This window comes from Ursus arctos, unplaced genomic scaffold (genome assembly GCF_023065955.2).
Source record: "Ursus arctos isolate Adak ecotype North America unplaced genomic scaffold, UrsArc2.0 scaffold_30, whole genome shotgun sequence".
In the NCBI taxonomy this organism is placed as follows: domain Eukaryota; kingdom Metazoa; phylum Chordata; class Mammalia; order Carnivora; family Ursidae; genus Ursus; species Ursus arctos.
The window spans coordinates 20,033,814-20,056,680 of NW_026622986.1; the positions used below are offsets into that span (position 1 = coordinate 20,033,814).

The following is a 22,867-nucleotide window of genomic DNA, read 5'->3' on the forward strand; positions in this document are numbered from 1 at the left end:
GCATTACGGAATTCCACCCTCCCGCTGACCTGAACAAGAGCCAGACCTGCCTCCAGACAGCAGGGCACACATCAGAAACACAGGGAAGGCACCTGGAAAGATACAAGTGCTGATATCACCTCTCATAATAATACTTCTCGAGAACTAAAATTTCTTTCCTTTTCTTCCTGCCTCCAACCAGAGTCAAGGAATGAGTAACTGCACACTGCTGATATTTCTCATTAGGGCATTTTACACTGGAATGGACTTCCCTGCTTAGGATAGGGAAATGACTACAACCATATTCTGTATGGCAGAAAGCATGTTATCACCATGAAGATAATAGCAATGCCACCTCTAAGGCTAGTGATAAGAAGTTAGCATAAACTTTCCTGAGAGAACTGAGATTAAAGAAAAGAATAGTTACAATATTTCAGGGCAAATCTGTTCCACAAGAAAGAGGGAAAAAAATCCCACCTCCAGCCTCTATAATCAATGATTTCAAGTGCAGCAATGGTGTTTTATCCTTATCAATGAGTTTATTCTCACACAATGCATAGGGCTATAGAAAAATGATTGCGTTTTATAAGGAAGAGAGGGAAGATTGCTACCAAAAAGCAAGGTTCTGATTCTTTCTAACTTACTAGTTTGCTCAAGCGATGTTTCTTAACAATCATGCTTAGGAATGTCTCATCCAACTTCCCAACCCCAGAAAGTATCACCCATTTTATGCTTTCAAATGTCAGCTGTCAGACCATATAAGAGAAATTAACAAGTCTAGCAATACTGTCAAGCCTAAACAATAGAAATTAATTAATGATGTTATTAGACCTTATTATTTGCATATATTCATTTTTCCATGAATGAAGAGATAAATTTTTTTAAGTCTAGTATTATAAATTAGGACATAAAGAATGAATAGCAATGCAAAAGAATGAAACTAGACCACTTTCTTACACCATACACAAAAATAGACTCAGAAAGAATTAAAAATCTAAATGTAAGCTGAAACCATAAAACTCCTAAAAGAAAATAGAAGCAGTCAGCTCTTGAACATCAGCCTTAGTAATGTTTTTCTGGGTATGTCTCCTCAAGCAAGGGAAACAAAAGTAAAAATAAACTATTGGGACTATATCGAAACAAAAACTTTTGCACAGCAAAGGAAATCACCAACAAAACAAAACGGCAACCTACTGAGTGGGAGAAGATATTTGTAAATGATATATCTGATAAGGGGTTAATATCCAAAATATATAAAGAACTCATACAACTCGACATCAAAAAACAAACAATCTGAGTAAAAAGGGAACAGAGAACCCCAATAGACATTTTTCCAAAGAAGACATCCGGATGGCCAACAGACACATGAAAAGATGTTCAACATTACTCATTATCAGGGAAATGCAAATCAAGACCACATGATATATCACCTCACACTTGTCAGAATGGCCAGAATCAAAAAGACAAGAAATAACAAATGTTGGGGAGGATGTGGTAAAAAGGGAACCCTCATTCACTGCTGGTAGGAATGTAAATTGGTGCAGCCATCGTGGAAAACAGTATGGAGGTTCCTCCAAAAATTAAAAATAGGAATAACATACAATCCAGTAATCCTCTACTGTGTATTTACCCAAAGAACACAAAAACGCTAATTTGAAAAGATATATGCACCCCTCTATTTATTGCTGTATTATTTACAATAGTGAAGATAGGGAAGCAACCTGAGTGTCCGTCGATAAATGAATGGATTAGGAAGATGTGAGATAGATCTATTTATATAATGGAATATGACTCAGCCATAAAGTAGAATGAAATCTTGCCATTCATGACAACATGGATGGAACTAGAGAATGTCATACTAAGTGAAATAAGTAAGACAGAGAAAGGCAAATACGATATGATTTTATTTACATGTGAAATTTAAAAAGCAAAACAAATGAGGGGCACCTGGGTGGCCCAGTCAGTTAAATATCTGACTCTTGCTTTTGGCTCAGGTCATGATCTCATGGAGCATGAAATCAAGCCCCATGTCAGTTTCCACGCTCATCAGGGAGTCTGCTAGAAGATTCTCTCCCCTTTTCCTCCCCCTACTTTCTCTTTCTCAAATAAATAAATAAATCTTTTTAAAAAACCTTAAAAAATGAGCAAACACACACACACACAGAACCAGAAACAATCTTATAAATACAGAGAACAAACTTGTGGTTGCCAGAGGGGAGGGGGCTGGGAGGGATGGGCAAAATAGGTGAAGGGGATTAAAGAGTACAAACTTCTAGTTATTAAATAGTTACAAGTATGAAAAGTACAGTATAGGGAATATAGTCAATAATACTGAAATAACATTGTAGGGTGAATGTGGTGAGCACTGCATAAGGTATAGATTTGTCTAGTCGCTATGTTGTACACCTGAAACTAACACAACAATGTAGGTCAACCATACTTCAGTTTACAAAGAGAACCATAGCAAAGTCTAAATGCAATACACATTCTTCATCTCCAATTTAAAACACTCCCTAAGTGAAATAGACCTATATATGTCCTTTGATTACAACAAAAAATAATTCCGGTAATTACTCTGTTTTACATATTAGAAAGTTTAGTCTCAGAATCACGAAGCAAGATGTCCAAAGTCATCAAGTTCGCATACAGGAGAACTTAGATTTGAACTTTTGTCCTTTGAATTAATGAAATGAAGGTAAATAGGGAATTCTGACAGATGCATAAATCAACTTTTATTTGGCTGCAGACATTATTCAAATTCTCTGGAGTCTTTTCCTTCAAAATAAATAAGAATATGATTTATCATAAACGTGAAAAGTGACATAAACAAAGTTCCCCAAATGATACGGAAAAGCAAATAGGTTTAAAGAAAGACTTTGCAACAACATCAACAACAAAAATTAGTATGTCCCTTTGTGCAATATTTTCTAAACTGTGCTCTGCAGAACGATACTTTTACAGGATTTTTAGAGATATTGTATGGGGAAAAAATCAGTTGCATTTCTATACACTAACAATGAGAAATCCAAAAAGGAAATTAAGAATACCATTCCACTTAAAAATAGCACCAAATTGTGCTAACTAGGCTTATTCTAGTATTCATCTCACAATATATACATCTATCAAATCATCACTTAGTACACCTTCAACTTACACAATGGTATATGTCAATTAGATCTCAATAAATCTGGGGGGGGAATTTAAAAATAAAAAAATAATATGGCATCACAAAAGAATTCAATACTTAGTAATAAACTTCATCAAGGAGGCAAAGACTGAAAACAAGATGTTTCTATAAGAGGTTAAATAAGACATCAATTAATGGAAAGACATTCATGTTCATCGATTGGAAAACTTAATATAAGGGCACCTGGGTGGCTCAGTCGTTAAGCGTCTGCCTTCGATTCAGGTTATGATCCCAGAGTCCTGGGATCAAGCCCTACGTCTGGCTCCCTGCTCAGCAGAGAGCCTATTTCTCCCTCTCCAACTTCCCCCTGCTTGTGTTCCCTCTCTCGCTGTCTCCCTCTGTCAAATAAATAGAATCTTTAAAAAAAAAAAAAAACACCCTTAATATTGTTAAGATATCAATACTACCCAAAGTGATCTATACTATTCAATGCAATCCCTAACAAAATTCCAAAGACATTTTTTTTTTTGGCAGAAACAGAAAAATCCATCCTAAAATTCATATAGCATCTCAAGGGACCCTGAACAGCCAAAGCAATTTGGGGGGAAAAAAAAGAAAAAAAAAGAAAAAATTTAAAGGTGTCACACTTGCTGATTTCAAAACTGTCTACAAAGCTACAGCAATCAAAGCTTTGGTGCTGTCATCAAGACAGACATATATTCCAGTGCAACAGAAGGGAGAGCCCAGAAGCAAACCCTCCCATAGGTGGTCACATGATTTTGACAAGGGTTCTGGGACCATTCAATGAGGAAAGGGCAGTCGTTTCAAAAAGCGTTGCTGGGAAAACTGGATATCCACATGCAAAAGAATAAAGTTGGATTCCTACTTTATACTGTATTCAAAAATTAACTCAAAATGGATCAAAGAGCTGCTTCTCCCAGAACCCTTTGTATCTCACTAAATGGCAATCTCATGCTCCCAGTCATTCAGACCAGAAGCTTCAGTCATCCTTGTCTTCTCAATGTCACACTACATGTTCAATCCCACAGAAGTCCTATCACTTAACTTCTAAATATATCCTGAATCTGACCACTTCCATTATCTCAAAGATATAGTTACCTTCTCTGCACAAAACTGTTATCTTGTTTCCCTTTTTTCTTCTCATCTTTATATATTTTCCACACAGCAGGGTCATTGCTTTAAACAAACCCAATCGTGACATAAACAAAGTCAAAATCATATAATGGATTCTTATCTCATCCTACGTAAAAGCCAGTCATTACCGTGGTCTAAATGTCCTACACCCTCCACAACCTGCACCCCCCCACACACACAATCTTTTGGAGTCACTGTATGTAACTCCCCTCCTCATCCACTCTGCTCCATCACACCTGCTTCGTTGCTTTCCCCGGACAATACCCAGAATGTTCGACCTCAACACCTGGACTTGCTATGTTTTCACCTAGAAGTTTTTCCACATACCTGCAGGCTTGTCCCCTCCTGTCCTCAGGTCTTGATTCTAATTTTCCAGACCTTTTATGACCACCTAATATAAAACAGATCTCGGGGCGCATGGCTGGCTCAGTTGGTAGAGCACGTGATTCTTGATCCCAGGGTAGTGAGTTTGAGCCCCACTTGCAGCATGCAGCCTACTGAAAATAAAATAATAATAATAATAATAAACAATAAAGTAGATCTTTCCACAGTGTTTTCAGCTTACTTTTGACGTTACTGTGCAAATCAAAATTGAAAATTTTGTAGATGTATACATTTACTTGTTTAGCGTCGATCTCACTCTGCTAGAATATAAGCTGCATTAGAGTAGGGACTTTGTCTTGTTCACTATTATATCCCCCAGACTAGAGTCTGCCACATGAAAAACCTCAAAAAATATTGTTATGAATCTGAATTTTGTTATAATGTGAGTGAACGAATGAATGAACATAATTACTGCTACATTTATACACATAATTAACAACTCATGAAATTTACAATTTACTTCATTGCTCCAATTAAATCCTTAAAACCGAGTATTATCATTTTGGTCATAAATGGTCATAGCTCAATTTAGTGAACAAAAATTAGCTTTTAAATTATAATGCAGCCCACTAATGGAAAAAGGAATCCTATCGCTCCTTGCATACTGCCTTACAATTTAGATGAACCCTTGATCCAGTGATGTCTTGGTCATTTGGACCATGAAAGAATTTGAAAACAAAAAAAGAGAGAGAGAGACCAGCTTTCAAAATCTTAACAGTCATTAGTATTTTCTTCATTGCTTTTAATGACAAACAACAGAACTAACCAGTGTGGCTCTGACTTTACCAATTTGGCACCATTGTAACCAGTCATGTTCCTGTGTTGTGTTAAATTTCTGGTCAAGTCAATTTATTATTCTACTCACACTGGATACATGCTGTGAATTAGTAACATCTCCCTAAAGTTCCTCCAACCCAAGGCAGGAAAAAAAAATACTTACAGTCGTTTCTTTTTACTTGCAGGGGTCTTTCCATGTCTGTACAAAAGTAACCTCCATACAAATTGTACAGTTTGTATGCCTCAACCCAATAACAGATTTTATACTGCAAATGAGGTGTCCTCGCTGACCCTTTGGGGTGTTGATTCTCACACAAGAGCCCGGGCTCAGTGTCAACCCAGCAGCTCGGTTTCCCAGGGTGAGCCTAGGTTCAAGCACTCACTGCGCTCCTGTCTTCTCCATTGAAAATGTATTTCTTATATTTTGGCTAGAACTAATATGCTAACTGATTCAGGCCAAGGTATAAGAATGAATAATAAGTTTTCATGGATATTTTGAAATGAGAAATATTTTTCAGCCCTACTCCAAGCATACCACATAGGGAGTTATTTATTATAACTTAATATTATAAGTGCCTCCTCAGGAAGCAAATAAATGTGACTGAGTCCAGCATGAGAAAAGTAGTTAGGCAAATTACAGCAATTCACTGAATGGAATATTGTGATCATTAAAAATGATACTTATAAAGATTACACAGCAAGACGTGAAAATATATATAATTTTAAGTTAAAATCGCAGAAATCAAATTGCATGTAACATGATTATACCTGTTAAACATATGTGTGGATTGAGGTCAAGACTGGGAAAAACATGAAAAATAAATTCAATTTATGTATCAGAATGTTTCAATTTCTTTATATTTTTTAATGAATTTTATAGCTGGTTTAAGTTAAAAATGATGTAATTTTATGGAATGTGTTATAGTAATATAGTAACATCTTCTGTCTTCTGGGTTTCCTTTTGAAACTATTCTTCACCTTCTTCAAAATTTAAAGTCTAATATGAGGATATTTGGACTATTCTAACTTATTTTATGATATATCACAAAAAGTCTAGCAAACACCTCATTTACTAAATGTGGAATATTTTTAATGAATTAAATAGCAAAAAAAGAACCCACTAATTTTTACATTAATTTTGTAATTTATGATAATCACATCGAGAATTTTAATCATCTGTTGTAATATTTATTAGGACTTCTGTGTCATTCTCTTTAATGATATCTTTTACTGAAACAATCTATCTCAAATAATTTTTAAAATTATTATTTATTTCAACAGTGGCATTAACTGCTAGGGAAGAACACATATTTATCAAATATTAAAAATTATCTATAATTTTTCCATCCTTAGGATTTATTTGAAATGACAGACTTAATTTAATTTCTGTCAAACCGTACCTTGAAGAGATATACATCACAAAAATCCTATGAAATCTTGAATTTGTAGCGGTAAAATGTATGCTTCTGACTGACATTTTATTTTGGCTGCAAATGATTTCGATAAGCACTAAATATCCAATGAAAATATTGACTTCAAAGTCAGATTCGGACAATTTGGCCACAGCAGAAATACTTCTAATAGGGGCGCCTGGGTGGCTCAGTCGTTAAGCGTCTGCCTTCAGCTCAGGGCGTGATCCCGGCGTTCTGGGATCGAGCCCCACATCAGGCTCCTCTGATGGGAGCCTGCTTCTCCCTCTCCCACTCCCCCTGCTTGTGTTCCCTCTCTAGCTGGCTGTCTCTCTCTCTCTGTCAAATAAATAAATAAAATCTTTAAAAAAAAAAAAGAAATACTTCTAATATATCCTTGTCTTAGAGCATTTAAACACCTTGCCTCAACATCCTCCCATAAAATAACAAAACAACGATTCTACAAAACTAGGTTCCAGAAAATAATTAGATAGGGTTGAAAATAAATCCTGCTTCTGTGAAGAAGTAACCAAAGGGTGCTAGTCTTGTTCAATGCCAGATCCACAATCGCTGGGGTAGGAGACAAGTTTCATAGCAGTCACCTTTCTCTCAGGGCTGGATTGGTTTTACGCTATAATTCCAAGCAGGAAAAGACTCTTCTAGCAAAAAGCATGTGGAATGACCCTTGCATTCCGCTGCATGAGCTCAGCAGAGCACAGAATTCTCAGGGTAAAGAGTCACAGTGTTGATTCATCATATACCCACACCAGCAATTAATAGATTATAAATAAGAAAAAGAAAGGCTTCCAACCAATACCCGAAAAGCCATTTCCCATTTCTTCCATTCATTCACTGAAAACAATATTTATTGAGCACCTGCTATAGTCAGGCACTCCTCTGACACTCGGACTGTAACTGCAAAAACAGAGGCAAAATCCCTGCTCCCAGAGAGCCTACCTTCTACTGGAGAAAGGCGACAATCAAGCGAACCGAATCAATGGGTAATTAATATTGATATGTTCTCTAAGGCAAAGAAAAGTGAGTCAGAGGATAAAGTGGAATGAAAAGGCTGGCAGATCTCCTATGTTTGGTGGAGGTGCAGGGAGCGACTCTTGGATTAGGTGGCATGACATTGGATAGAAAACCTGAATGAAGTGAGACAGCGAGCCACGAGGCTATCTGATGAAAGTGCTTCCAGAAGAAGCAGCACCCTGTGCCAAGTCCCAGGTGGACTTAGCATGATCAGGGATGCCACAAGGAGGTAAGCTTGGCTGAAGTAGAGTGAGTGAGGCCAAGATTGGGAAGCAAAGCAAAGAGACGGGTAAAGGCCATTTCATTAAGAACATGATTTCCCATGGTAAGCACTTGGAATTTTGTTCCGAGTGAAATTATAAGTCATTATTGGGGTAGGGGTAGGGGATGATCACAGAGCAAAAAGGGGGAAGCTGGGAGACACATTCAAAACCTATCACAGCAGACCAAGTAAGAGATGATGGTGGCTTGGGCTAAAAATATCTAATTGATCGCTCAAAATTAGCATACATGTTGAAGGTAGAGTTGCTGATATTTTGAAACATGGGGTTTAAGGGAAAGGTAGATACTTTTTGAGAGTCAAATCTCTGGGTCAAGATGAGATAACCCAAGTGAATGAATATAGACAGAGAAGAGAAAAGATCCAAAGACTGTACCTTGACAAGCTCTAATATTTGAGGTCACAAAGCTGCGTAGAATGCAGCAAAGAGAACAGAGAAGCAGCAGTCCAGTGAGGCAGGAAAAAAATAAAATAAAATAAAATAAAATAAAGGAAATGATATTCGGGTGACCAAGTGCAGGCACAGTTTCGTTTCTTTTCTTTTCTTTTCTTTTCTTTTCTTTCTTTCTTTCTTTCTTTCTTTCTTTCTTTCTTTGAAGGAGAGAGAAAGAGCACAAGCAGGGGGAGGGGCAGGCAGAGGGAGAGGGAGAAGCAGGCTCCCCACTGAGCAGAGAGCCTGATGCCTGGCACAGTCCCAGGACCCCAGGATCATGACCTGAGCTGAAGGCAAAGGCTTAATCAGTTGAGCCACCCAAGCGCCCGACAGTTTCAAAGAGAAAGGAGCAACCAGTGACATCAAATTGGCTGCTCAGTCAGTAAGATGAGGACTGAGGATTCACCACTGGATTTAGCAACATGGAGAACATCCAGGGCATGGATAAGAAACAGGTGTGGAATGAGGGGAGAGACTGGAGTGAGTTCAGTGGGAAAGTATTGACACTGTTTCAAGTGTGCTAGTGAGGAAGATAAAGAAATTAGACAGGAACTGTTGGGATATGAGGGGTCAAGAGAAGTGTTTTGGATAGGAAATATTTCAAACGTCTTTAACGTTTTCAAAGATGGAAAAAGATCCATCCTTATATATCCCTTGGCAAATATCGGAGTTACATAGCTTCATGATAGAGTCATTCACCAAAACAAAACAAAACAAAAAACAAAACAAAAAAAACAACCAAGTATTTTTTTTTAATCTGACAATTTTCAGAGCAATCTTGAAAACACACTTTCTAAAGAATCCTTAAGGTGAACTCCTTTATAAAAATGACAGTCTTTTGAAGAAAATGTATTTTTAATTCTTGATATAAGATGAGCTAACCATAAAATTTAACATTTGGCTTTCCACAAAAAATAATAAAATTATTCATGAAATGGGAAGTAAAGGAAGAATATTATTGTTGCCCTATTGCACTTTTCATTTTCAGGAGAGAAAGATTTTCCTGCTAGTAATTTCATTAAGAATATTTAATAACATGATGAATGTTACTAAATGAATGTATCTTCAATAACAATATATTCTATGTGGCTTTTTTGGATAATAATCTTCTAAAAAAAACAAAAATGCTGGGTGCCTGGGTGGTGTAGTTGGTTAAGCATCCGACTCTTGATTTCGGTTCAGGTCGTGATCTCAGGATCGTGAGATCTAGCCCCAAATTGGGCTCCACCCTGAGTGTGGAATCTGCTACAGTTTCTCTCTCCCTCTGCCCCTCCCCACCGTGCTCTCTCTTTCTCAAATAAATCAATAAATCTTTTTTTAAAAATGCTTAGAACATATGTTACAATTCTTTGAATAATTTTTACAGCAAATTGAAGTCATCTAAAATATCAATCTAACTTTCTGGTGACATTATAGTAGAAAATCCAGAAAATGAATGATCAACTTATCTCTTGGGCCATATTTTTTCAGAATCACACATCTCCCTCTTAGGCGTCTTGAACAAGCCTGCCTACAACTGGACAGGACCAGGAACTCAGTGTCTCTGCATCCCTTCAATCCCTCTGTGGTAACACCAGCTGAGAAGAGCCTTAGATTATGACTCTCAAACATGAATTGTTTTAGTCTGTCCTCTGAGACAAAAGAACAGTAAAATCCAGACCAGACTCTCTGACAAGTACCTAAGATACAGAATAAAGAGATCTCATTTGCTTTAAGTACCTGATATGCCAGGAATGAAGCTGGATTGTTGCTATAAAATTTTAGAAACCTGTCTAAAATTCTTCTGTATGAGAAGGAAAACTCCAACAGTACCTATAGCCAGAGATAAAGTTGTCCTCATGTGGCAGCTTCTGATTGATTTAAATGCTGAGATTAAGGGAGTCAATAAGATGATCTGTTGGGATTACAGAAAGGAATATTACAACTTCTATTCACATTTATTGTTGTCTGTTGTTTCATCAATTTACAATTTCTATTTTGTGTACGTTTTATAATAATCATAATATTTAGGGGCATCTGGAGGCTCAGCCATTAAGCATCTGCTTTTGGCTCAGGTCATGATCCCAGGGTCCTGGGATCGAGCCCCGCGTTGGGCTCCCTGCTCGACAGGAAGCCTGCTTCTCCCTCTCACTCTCCCCTTGCTTGTGTTCCCTCTCTCGCTATCTCTCTCTGTCAAACAAATAAATAAAATTTTAAAATAATAATAATCATAATATTTAGTAGAATTGTACATTTGCATAATATGCATATACATATATTTTAGAAGAGGTGCTCAAAAATATCATGGCATGGTGTTTTATCAAGAAGTTCAGAGATGACTGTGTATGTGGTCTTAAAACCACTTTGGCTAGGGAACGCACAGAGGATGGTGTTGATCACTCACCGCATTGGCCAAGATTAACTTCAGTGTGGGTGCTGTAAATGTCACATTTTTGAGGAGCGTTACGTTCCAGTGCATCTACCTTTGGAGAAGTGCCAATGGTTTAATGGCTTATAAACCCAATGGGGAGAGGTACAAGAATTCCCATTACAGGGGCGCCTGGGTGGCTCAGTCAGTTAAGCACTTGCCTTTGGCTCCAGTCATGATCCTGGGGTCCTGGGATTGAGTCCCCATATTGGGCTCTCTGCTTGGCAGGGAGCCTGCTTCTCCCTCTCCCTCTGCCTACCACTCCACCTGCTGTGCTCTCTCTCTCTCTGTCAAATAAATAAATAGAATCTCAAAAAAATGCCCATTATATCCCAACTGTTATATTCATGTGCTGCTATATTCCACCATATTTCCAGTGCTTAGAACAGTGCCTGACTTCCAAAATTATTCACTGAACATTTTATTAAGAGGCACTGTTCTATTACAGAAGTTCATGAGAATACTTGAGACGAGCTAGATATTACGGAAATTTGATACTGATACATTTTACCAAAACATTTCTTTTGCCATGATTGGATTTTGAAATACTATTTGGGAACAGTCTGTAGGATCACTTACGTTTTAAAAAAGCTTTCTTTCAGGTTTATCTGCTTCAACCTTCTTCATTCAACATAACAGTCAAAAAAAAAAAAAAGCCAAACTCATAGAAACAGTAGAAAAGTTGTTGTAAGGGCCTGGAGACGGGGGGGAATCGGGATAGGCTGGTAAAAGGATACAAACTTTCAGGTATAAGACAAATAAGTTTTGCGGATCTAATGTATAACATGGTGACGATAGTTGATAATATTAGGTTACATAATTTAAGATTTCCTATGAGAGTTGAACTTAAATGTTCTTACCAAAAAAATTAAACAGATGTGGGATGATGGGTGTATTAATGAACTAGGTGGGGAAGATCCTTTCACAACGTGTATGCATATCAAATCACCACAATGTACTCTTAAAAAGTCTTGCAAATTTGTCTGTTTATTATACCTTAGCAAAGCTGACTTTTTTTTAGAAAACAGCCTGATTCTTGGACCCATTCCCATTGAAATTTAGCAACCTTCTCAGTGATCATCTGTTTACCTTTCCACACCGATGATTGTGGCTTATGATGGGACCTCTTTGGTTGAGGATATCATCTCAAAACAATAAGTCAAAGTCATCTCAAAACAAAATATAAAACTATCACATTTTCCCCAAAATGAACAACTATTAAACAAGTTCATTTTACTATGGACAGTATTTGTTTGTTTGTTTAGACCCTACTCTAGGATAATGCACGTATGCCTCCTACACTCCTTTTTCTCCAGAAGGCTCATAACAATGGGGGAAAAAATCTTTTGCTTAACTTTTGAGAACCACATCATTTTCCTCCAGAAGAAAAAAAAGCAGTGAGCACCCAACAAACCACAAAACCTTTCAACTGAATGATTTTACTAAAATGAGAAGTGAACTTAAAAGAGAAACATGTACAGCCATGTACTATGTGTTCACGAAGACTTCTAAGTTCAAGATTCCCCCTCAAAAAGTTTCTTACTTCAGAGTATCTGGTTTATGCTGGGACAGATAGATGCAGAATGAGAAGGTGACATCAAGCTAAGGAAGAATTCTGCAGAGGAAATGTAAAGGATGAGAAGGCTACGAGAAAAAGTTATTTACACCCCTAGAACAAAGCTATTTCGAAGTCCAGTGAAGCTAAGAACACCCACAAAAATGAAATACCAGCAATGCCCAGAATTTAGTCAAGTATATTTTATCGAGTTCTACTACTCAGTGTGAAATGAACTCACGGGGGAATTACAATCCAAGCACAGATGCTTTAGATCACCAATTTCCCCAGTGCTGGGAAAAGACACATTCTTCATAATGTTTTACATTAGAGGATTTTACAAATGTGCAGTTTCCTAGGAAGCTTGGGCTTTCACATTTCTTCACTATTAACATACGCATATGTCAAATAGAGGAAAAATCATTAATAAGAAGCAGCATCTATCACTGAAAAAACAAAACAAGTTGTTTCTGGATTTTGTACTGTCTAGAGAGATAAACATCTTATGTCAGTTAAAAGTGATGGATGGTCTTGGCTCCTTAGTACTCACTTGGTTGTAGCCTAGCTGCTCATCGGTCTTATGCCTTAGCCATGCATAAGAGTGTGTGTGCGTGCACACATACACGCACACGTGCAACTTCGTATATCCAACATCACATGCTAAATTTCAGAGCATTCTAGGACAACAAAAACAAGACCATCTTTGGGAAAGTATTCAATTCAGATTTAGAAGGTTAATATAAACACAAATGGTTTACTGTCAAGGAAACAATCCTATTAAAGTATTATTTGCAAGACCCACAGGTTTTTATTATCACTCCATTAAGGAGGTGCTTATAATGGGCCGAGGCAGTGATACATAGGCACTGTGGCTTGAATGTTTTTCTCTAAGTATTAGTCATATTTGTATGTCTTATAGTCCCTTAAAAAGTGAACATCATAGGTATTCAATACTTTTTAAATTGCAGGGATAAAATCAATAACAACATAAATCATTTACAGATCATGACGTTCATTTGAGAAAAGCCAAACAAGCCTGAGGAGTCAAGGATCAAATGCAAAACCAAGCAATTTGTGAACCTTTAATAATGTAAATGCTCATATCTTCTTTTGATCACAAAGTCATATGTTTGTGAGAAGATGGCTGAGATCCAGACTTTGAGAACTTCGCTCTCATGGCCATGGACAGCATTAGGGACAGGTTTCACGTGGATGGAGGTGTAGAATGATAGCTTCAGCCAAAAATCAGTGTTCCTAGAGATCTCTACACTCTGCAGGGTTATGCACATTTGGGCAGACTTCTCACCCCTGCCACTGGGAGACTGCAAGCAAGCAATTTAGATGAGATCTTTGTGACTAACTAGATTTGTGCCTCTGAGCCCTTGTTGAGTCTCTTACATCAGGTTTTTATCATTTCGCTCTGGAGGATCCGAGCAGCCTCTCACCTACATCCCTGCTACTTGCCCTTCAGTCCCCCTACACACCGCACCACGGTTATTTTTCACACATGCACACCTGGACTCATCATATTCCTCCTAGAGACTGCCAACTTCCTCGCTGCCAAAACAGTAAAATCCAAATGTGTTAAAATACCAGATATTTTTGTACTAACCCAACATTTTATCTTAATATTCCCCTTCTGAAATACATACACACACATCCACTTCCAGACGCCGATTCCTCCGTTGTTACCCAAATACCTTAATACTCCGGCTTCCAAGCCTTTGTGCTATTTTTCTTCCTAGAATGCCCCGTAATACCTGGAAAACTCCTGTTCATTCTTCAGTGCCCAGGTCTAACCCTGTCCTCATTGTGAAGGCTCAGGCTCCAGGCAGAACAAGTCGATCTTCTTTTTGTTTCTTTAACAAATGATATCTGTGTCTTGTAGTGAGATGTTACTGTTGCATGTCTGTCTTCCTATCTTGATTTAAAATCTTTGGGAATGGAGAATTCATTTACTCAAAAAATGAGTATTATCATTGTCATTATTGTTGTATTTGCATAATTATGTTTATTATAATTATTATTCAGTAACTACCAAATGCCAGGTACTACCTCTGGAGCCAAGGATACAGCAGTGAACCCAACAAACAAGATCCCTGTCCTGTTGGAACTTACATTCTATTAGGAGAGAGAAAAGAAAAGAAAAGGCCTGAGGAATCAAGGTTCTGATGGCTTCTACCACTGTGACCACTCTGATTCAAGCCACATGTCATATTTATATATATATAAAATTAGAATACAAAGTGATAGGAACTATGAAAAAAACTAACCAGGGAAGCAGGATAAGGAGTACTGAGGTTGATGGCTACCATTTTAATTTGGGTCAGCGGGAAGGGACTCACCAAGAAAGCAATATTTGAGCCAAGATATGAAGACAGTAAGGCAGAAAGCATGCAGATAGCTAGGAAAAAACATACAGCACACAGAAGAAACAGCAAGTGGAAATGACCTGAGATGGGGGCATGCCTGGCACTTTCAAGGACCATCAGAGAAGTCAGTGTGGCTGGAGAGGAGCAAACAGGGGTAAGAGTAGTAGGAAATAAAGTGAAAAAGGTAATGGTAGCCAGTTCATGGAAGATCCCTTATCCATGGAACAGATTTAGCTGCTGATGCTTCTGCTGCTCCTGCTTCTTCTCCTTCTTCTTTTCCTTTTTCTCCTTCTTCTTCTTCTTCCCCTTCTCCTTCTTCTTCTTTCTCTCCCCCCCCCCTCCTCCTCCTCCTCCTCCTCCTCCTCCTTCTTCTTGAATGAGAAGTTAGGCCATTGGAAAGCTTTGATCAATAAAGCAATTTGGTGCTTACATTTAACAGGATGGCATGACAGCTAGGTGTTCACCAAGTAATCTTATTTCCTCCCTGTATACACAGCGCAATGCAATTTCCTAACTTCTCTTGCAAATGGCACCATGTGACTAATGTGCCCAATGGGAAGCAATCAGAAATGACGTATGCTGCATCCAGTCCTGGCCTGTAAGGAAACTCACTGCCCACATTCTCTGCCACATGCAGAGAATCCAGTAGAGAATTCCACATCATAGGGAAAGAAGGATCCATCAGATAGAAGAATCCTGGGTCCCTAAATGACCATGTAGATCAGAGTCTCTTCATTTACTTACTGTCATGTGAGCAAATAACCAACATTGGTTGCACAAAGCCACTGAGGTTTTAGAGTTGTGTTATAGCAGTTGGTGTAACACAGGAAGCTTTACAGTAACCCAGGTAAAATATGACATGTGGCTTGAATCAGAGTGCTCACAGTGGTAAAAGCCATCAGAACCTTGACAAGCTTAAACATGAACCAGTAGAATTTACTTGTAGATTATATTTGGGATGAGAGATTCAGAGAGGAGTCAAAGGTAAGGGAAAGAGGGGAGTCCAATATTTCTGACCTGAGCAACTGGAAAGATGGAGTTACATTTACCTGAGCCCAGAAGACTCAGAGAATCAGGTCCGGGGGAAAATCAGGAACTCTGTTTAAGAAATGTAAAGTTTGAGGGGTGCCTGGGTGGCTCAGTTGATTAAGCGACTGCCTTCGGCTCAGGTCCTGATCCTGGAGTCTCAGGATCAAGTCCCGCATCGGGCTCCCTGCTCAGTGGGGAGTCAGCTTCTCCCTCTGACCCTTCCTCCTCTCGTGTTCTTGCTCTCTCTCTCATTCTCTCTGTCTCAAATAAATAAATAAAATCTTAAGAAAAAAAGAAAAAGAAAGGTAGAGTTTGGGATTCAAGTACAAATGTCATGCAGGCAATCAGACGTATAAGACTGTAGTTTAGGGGCAGGGTCTGGGCTACAGATAGAAATGTTGTAGTTTTCAGCATAATATTTCAACCCCAAGACTATATGAGATTTCCAAGGGAGCTGGTGTAGATGTAGAAGAAAAGGACCAAAAATCAGAGTCCGGGGACATTCCAATTCTCAAAGGCCAAGGAGATAAGCAATACCAGGTAGGTATGTTGGAAAAGAAAGAGAGGTTGGAGCAAACCAAGACAGAACAGAAACCAAGTAAAGTGCTTCAAAGATGGAGGAGTAATTAACTGGAGCAAGAGCTGATGATAGATCACTTACAAATGGTACTACCATTCTCTTTGACTCTTAGCATGGTACCCGATGCACAATAAAAATAAAAATACTAACTGCATATTTCTTTGATGCTCGGGCTTCGTTCCCAGAAAGTAATGGGCTGCTTCAAACAATCCTCCATAGAAATCACTTGTCTCAATGGGGCTTGGAAAAGTGCTAAAATACTACTGAAATACTACAAAGAATAAGTTCTTGCGAATTAATTCTTCACATGCTGCCTTCAGTTGAACGTCTGTCCTAACTGTCCTATCTCGGATGGCCCTAGCTGGGCTTCAGAAGCGGAGGTTTTTGGAATACGAAATACAAAAACAGAAGCAGTCATTCATTTAAAACTTTCCCCAGCAGAAGAGTGATAGAGGGCCTCCTCTCAGCAAAGGTGGTTCTTTTTCTCATTGTTCCTTTTTTTTCTTTTCTTTTCTTTTTTTTTTTTTTCTTACAGCTTTAAGCATAAGCTGCAGGCTCCTTTAGTCCTTGTCCCACAAATAAACTTTCGATGACCCAATATTAGAAAAGTTAATTCTTTGAGTAGCTATGTAACAGTGATCACACATATGCTACTTAATTGATACACATAACCCTGCTTCATGGGTAATATTCACCTCATTTTATTTATTTTTTTTTATATTCAACTCATTTTAGATTTGAGCGATTAAAAATTTATAGAAATACAATGTCTTCTGCTGCTGCTACATATCTGTTCAACGGTAGAGCCAGACTTAGACTTCCAAATCTATGTTCATTCTACAATGTCCAGTATTGCTCTCAGTTTTCCTTATGACGTTCTGTTCAGAGATTTTAAGTATGCCTATCCAAACAACACAAGCTTTTTCAAAACTGGAGCCTGATATAAGCCTATGTTCCTCTTTAATTTTCTGTTCAGAAATTTAAAGTAAGGCTTATTGAAACCATACTTTCTTCAGAAATACAGCTGGATTTAAAATTACCATGCATCTAGGGGCGCCTGGGTGGCACAGCGGTTAAGCGTCTGCCTTCGGCTCAGGGCGTGATCCCAGCGTTATGGGATCGAGCCCCACATCAGGCTCCTCCGCTATGAGCCTGCTTCTTCCTCTCCCACTCCCCCTGCTTGTGTTCCCTCTCTCACTGGCTGTCTCTATCTCTGTTGAATAAATAAATAAAATCTTTTAAAAAAAAATAAAAAATAAAAAAAATAAAATTACCATGCATCCAAAATATGGATCCACAACTAACAAACTTCAAAGTGCATTGCAAGACATGACAACTTAGAAACGTTTTATTCAAAAAAAAAGTAAGAATCTGATCCAGAATGGCCCATACTAAGATATAAATTCAATATCTCCTTCTTTATTAACAAACATTGAGCAATAAATATATTTAGGGCATCGACAGCAGTACCAAAAATAATACAGACATATAAATTAGTCCATACAAATGTTTATATAAATCTTTTGGAGCTAAAAGTAAACTGCTTATTTCATTTGATGTATGTGTTTGTGTGTGTGTAATCAATTTTATAAACTAAGAGTACTGTTACTTACCTGAGAGATATAGAAAACAGCTAAAATTGGCAAATATAAGCAGAAGATAGGACATTGGCCAATGCACATTAGGAATGCTAGGGCTCAAACTTGGTTAACACCACCACATTACCTGAAATTCACAAAGGTTTTATAGGATAAAGTAAAATGATTATGAAGTCAAACTAGGTATCAAATTCCAAAATATTGAGAATAACTTGTCTATTGAATGTGCTTAAAATTGGCATGAGTTGAATAATGATCAAATTTAAAACTTTCTATCTGTAAGATCTGTCATTTCTGAAATATTATTTCACCAACCTAGAGAAAAGAAATGAATTGTTCCTTTTTCTTCTAATATCGCAAGTGTCTCAAAAGATTTTTGTCACAGCTACCAAATTTTCTTCCCGTAATTTGAGATCATTCTGATATAAAGATACAATTTCTAATGCGAACTGTTAAGAAATTGCGTACTCTTTGCAATATAATCTCCTGTTCAGTGTAAAAGTCTTTGGCTTTGTTGCAATCTTGTTGCAAGTAGACCTGAGATTATTCGATACCACCAAAACAAAATCTCTCCAGGATTTCCTGACGTGTTTTGTGTTTATAAATTCTTTTCAGCTCCCAAAAACAGAACCTGAGCTATGTAGTGATTAAGGGATACTTGTTAAAGAAATAGTTTAAATTGTAATAGATACATAATATTGCAATTATTTAAATGGAGTTATCTTACCATGCGGTTCCATTTTCTGGAAGTACAGACTGGGTTCCATAACTGATCCTCCAGTGAAAACAAATTAAAATGCTAAGTCAGGGGCACCTGGCTGGCTCAGTCGGCTAAGCATCTGCCTTCATCTCAAGTCATCACCTCCAGGTCCTGGGATGGAGCCCCACATCGGGCTCCCTGCTCAGTGGAGAATCTGCTTCTCCCTCTCCCTCTGTGATCTCTCATTTTCTCTCTCTAATATATTTTTTTAATTCTACAAAAAAATACTAAGTCAGACATATTTGTAAATCTTTTCGAATTCCTATATCTAGCAAGAAAGTAACACTCAGATGCCAAAATTTAAGTGAAGGCAGAAACCCAGCAAGGTAAATAGAGAATTTAAAATAGGTTATTCCTTGGAGAAAGCCAATTTCTGAGCTTAGGAATTTGAAGCTTTGACTTTCATGGCTTTAAAGGTGCAGAAGTATGGTGACTAACATAATATAATAAAAAAAATATTATATAATAAAAAAATAAAAAATAAAAAAATAAATAAAGGTGCAGGAGCAGAAAACAATGCCCAAGGCATGCACAAATGAGAGTTTAATAGAAGGAGAGGGGAAAGAGAATGAATTATGGGAAATATTTGAATAAACAATGACTTAAAGTTTCTAAAGCTTAGAGAAGACTTCTCCCCACAGAAGCTTCACATATATCAAGGAGAATAAAAAAAGAAACATCCACACCGCAATGAAACTATCAAAAACCAAAGAAAAAGAAAAATTTTAAATAGAACCAGAGGGAAAAAAAGACGATTACTATAAAGGAATAATAATTACATTAACAGATGATTATCATTTGTAACAGTGAAGACCAGAAGATGTGGAATTACATGTATGCTGAGAGAAATTAGCTACCAGCATACTAAACCCAATTAAAAGCATGCAATCCAAATTTATTGATGTATAATATATTGAAAATGAACTGCAAGCATTTAATGTATACTATTTCCTCAAGCCCCCCTGTAGCACATCCCACCCATTACCACTGGCACCAAACAACCAGATATATATTTTTGGCAGTATAGCATTTTTTATTCTTTTTTGCACGAATGGCTTCATACAAAATGTATTTTTTGTGTGGATCCTTTCATTTAGCATAATGATTTTGAGGATGATTGGTGTTGTATTATGAATCAGTATTTCATTGTTTTTTTATTTCTGAATATTCAGTTGAATAGATATGCCACATTTTTAAAAATTCATTGATGGACATTTAGGTTGTTCCCACTTTTTGGCTATTGTGAATAAAACTGTTACAAACATTCACCTTTGTGTGGATATTTTTTTCATTTCATATCTAGAGTGAAATGCCTAGATCATAGGGTAGGTATTTGTTTACTTATTAACGTGTCAATTTTCCAAAGTACTTGTAAGCGTATGAGAGTTCCAGTGTCTTCACCTTCTCATGAATATGTGTATTTTTGGCAATTTTAATGTCAGTGTTCTACTGATAAGTAGTGACATCTCCTGACCTCGACTTGCATTCTCCTAATGATGTTGAATATCATTTTATGTCGTATTGACCCGTTTTCTTTTTTTTTTTTTTGATGTAAAGTTTGATGATTCGTTAGTTGCATATAACACCCAGTGCACCATGCAATATGTGCCCTCCTTACTACCCATCACCCCTGTTTTCTAACGTATCTATTGAAATGTTTTGCTCTTTTTTAAATTGGGCAGTTTGTGTTCTTATTTTTTAATTGAGAAAGTCTTGGGTTAGCTGGGTAGCTCAGATGGTTGGGTGTCTGCCTTTGGCTTACGTCATGATCTCCAGGTCCTGGAATCAAGCCCCACGTCAGGCTCCCAGCTCAGTAGGGAGTATGCTTCTCCTTCTCCCTCTGCCTCTCTCCCTGCTTGTGCTCTATCTGTCTCTGTCTCTCAAATAAATAAAATCTTTAAAAAAAAAAAGTCTTTATATATGTTCTAGATATGTCTTTTGTCAGAAATATGTATTGCAAATAATTTATTCAATTCTGTGGCTTATCTCACATTTTCTTAGTGGTTTCTTTTGAAAAGCAAAAGTCTGTGATTTTGATAAGGTCCAATATTTTTCTTTTGTAGTTCATGCTTTTTGTGTGGTATCTAAGAAAAAGTTCCTACTCAAAGTTGTAAAAAAAAATTTCATCCCAGGTTTTTTTCTAGAAGTTTTTTACTTTTAACTTTTCCATTTAATTCTGTAATCCAAGTTAATTTTTGTGTATAAGGTAAGGTAAGGATTGAGGTTTATTTTTTTATATGGATATCCATTTGTTCTAGCACTATTTGTTGAAAAGACTTTCCTTTCTTTAATAAGTTGCTTCATCATCATTATTGGAAACAAGTTACTGCGTAGGTATGAGTCGATTTCTGGATTCCCAATTCTGCCCCCTATCCTTTCACTAAAACCATTCTGTGGGTAAGATACCCTGAAATCACAAAATAAAATAACAGAGATTATTCCAAACATGTTAATAATTTAAAATTATATGGACCAAATATTTCAATTTAAGAAAAAGAAAATTACAAACTACTTAATTCAGTTATATCTTATTTATAGGAAATATGTCAAAAAACATAAAGATATAGAAAGTCCAAAAGCATAAAAATAGAAATTTATATGCTAAGCAAAAACTAACCAAAGGAAAGCTTGCATAATTCCATTAATGCAAACCATTCATAAACTAAGAGCATTATTAGAAATAGATCAATTCAGGGGCACCCTGGTGGCTCAGGTAGTTAAGCAACTGCCTTTGGCTCAGGTCATGGTCTCAAAGTCCTGGGATCTACCCCCATGTTGGGCTCCCTGCTCAGCGGGGAGCCTGCTTCTCCCTCCCCCACTGCTTATGCTCTCTCTCACTATCTCTCTCAAATAAATAAATAAATAAGATCTTTTAAAAAAATCTTAAAAGAAATAGGTCAATTCATAATGATAAAAGTTTCAATAAACATGGAAGAATATCAGTTCTAAAATTACATGCAACTAATAACATAAGATCAATGAATATAAAGCAAAAAATTACATAAACACAATGAGAAACAGAAATCTACCAACATAGTAGAATGTTTTTAATATATCCTTCCTATTAATAAGACAAATCAGGTACCATACAACAACATAGCCCAAATGAAAATGCAAAAATTGTTCTTAAAACCCATAGGTCAAAAGAAACCCCCTCAAAATATTATCACCAAAAATGCCACATCCAAAAATATCTGAAGCCCTCCATCCTCATGGATTTGTTGTCTCATTTTCCTCTTACCAAAAATTCCAAGCTTTTAATATGCCTGAATAGGCAAAGAAATATGATTGCTTTTGTTTGGATTAGGAGAAGTAACGCAGAGTTCTACAACACAGAAACCTAATAAATTCCAGTTACTTTAACAAAATAGAAGTTTATTTTTTATTCCCATTACAATCCAGTTGAAGGTCTCCTCCCATACGGTGATTCAGGGACCCAGGTAGCTTCCACTTAGTGATTCCATTTAAGTCCATGGGAACTTAAATCTGTTGGTGGATCTTCCGCATCCACCCAGAATTTGTGGGAAGAGAAGGAGTAGGGTTTTAAGTTTTTATTGGCCAAACTTGGAAGTGGCATGCAAACTTCTACAGGATTTAGGCATATCGCCAGACATAATTGCAAGGGAAGCTGGAAATTATCATCTGATTGTGTGCCCAGCAGGTAGATAAAATGGTTTTAAGAAACACATAGCAGCATCTGTCACAATACCTCACCCTCCTACTTAAGCAGAGAGCAAACAGTTCTATCTCACTTTCTATAAATGTTTTCTATCTTTAATATAATTTTTATGATATGAGTATATAATTCCTTTCTTAACCTCTTGTACACTTTTCCACTCTATGCCCTTGGTGCTTTAAGAACTCCTTCACAAAGGAAGTGAGATGCAGTAAGGGAACAACTAAATAAAAACTATTACCTTTTTTTAAAATTAAGGTATGATCTCCGTATTGTAAAACTCCCATTTTAGTGAACAGCACTATGAGTTTTGG

General features: G+C 37.1%; 1 long non-coding RNA gene across 3 annotated transcripts in view; it reads right to left on the reverse strand.

Annotated features, from left to right (window-relative positions):
- LOC130542167 (uncharacterized) overlaps positions 1–22,867 on the reverse strand; it is an 81,620-nt gene that overhangs the window by 44,445 nt on the left and 14,308 nt on the right. For 2 of the 3 annotated variants that reach the window (XR_008956526.1, XR_008956527.1), the window contains exon 2: positions 4,589–4,758. The exons of the other annotated variant lie outside the window; for it this stretch is intronic. This is a non-coding gene — a long non-coding RNA (uncharacterized LOC130542167). The remainder of the gene's footprint in view (positions 1–4,588; positions 4,759–22,867) is intronic. 3 annotated transcript variants of the gene reach the window in all.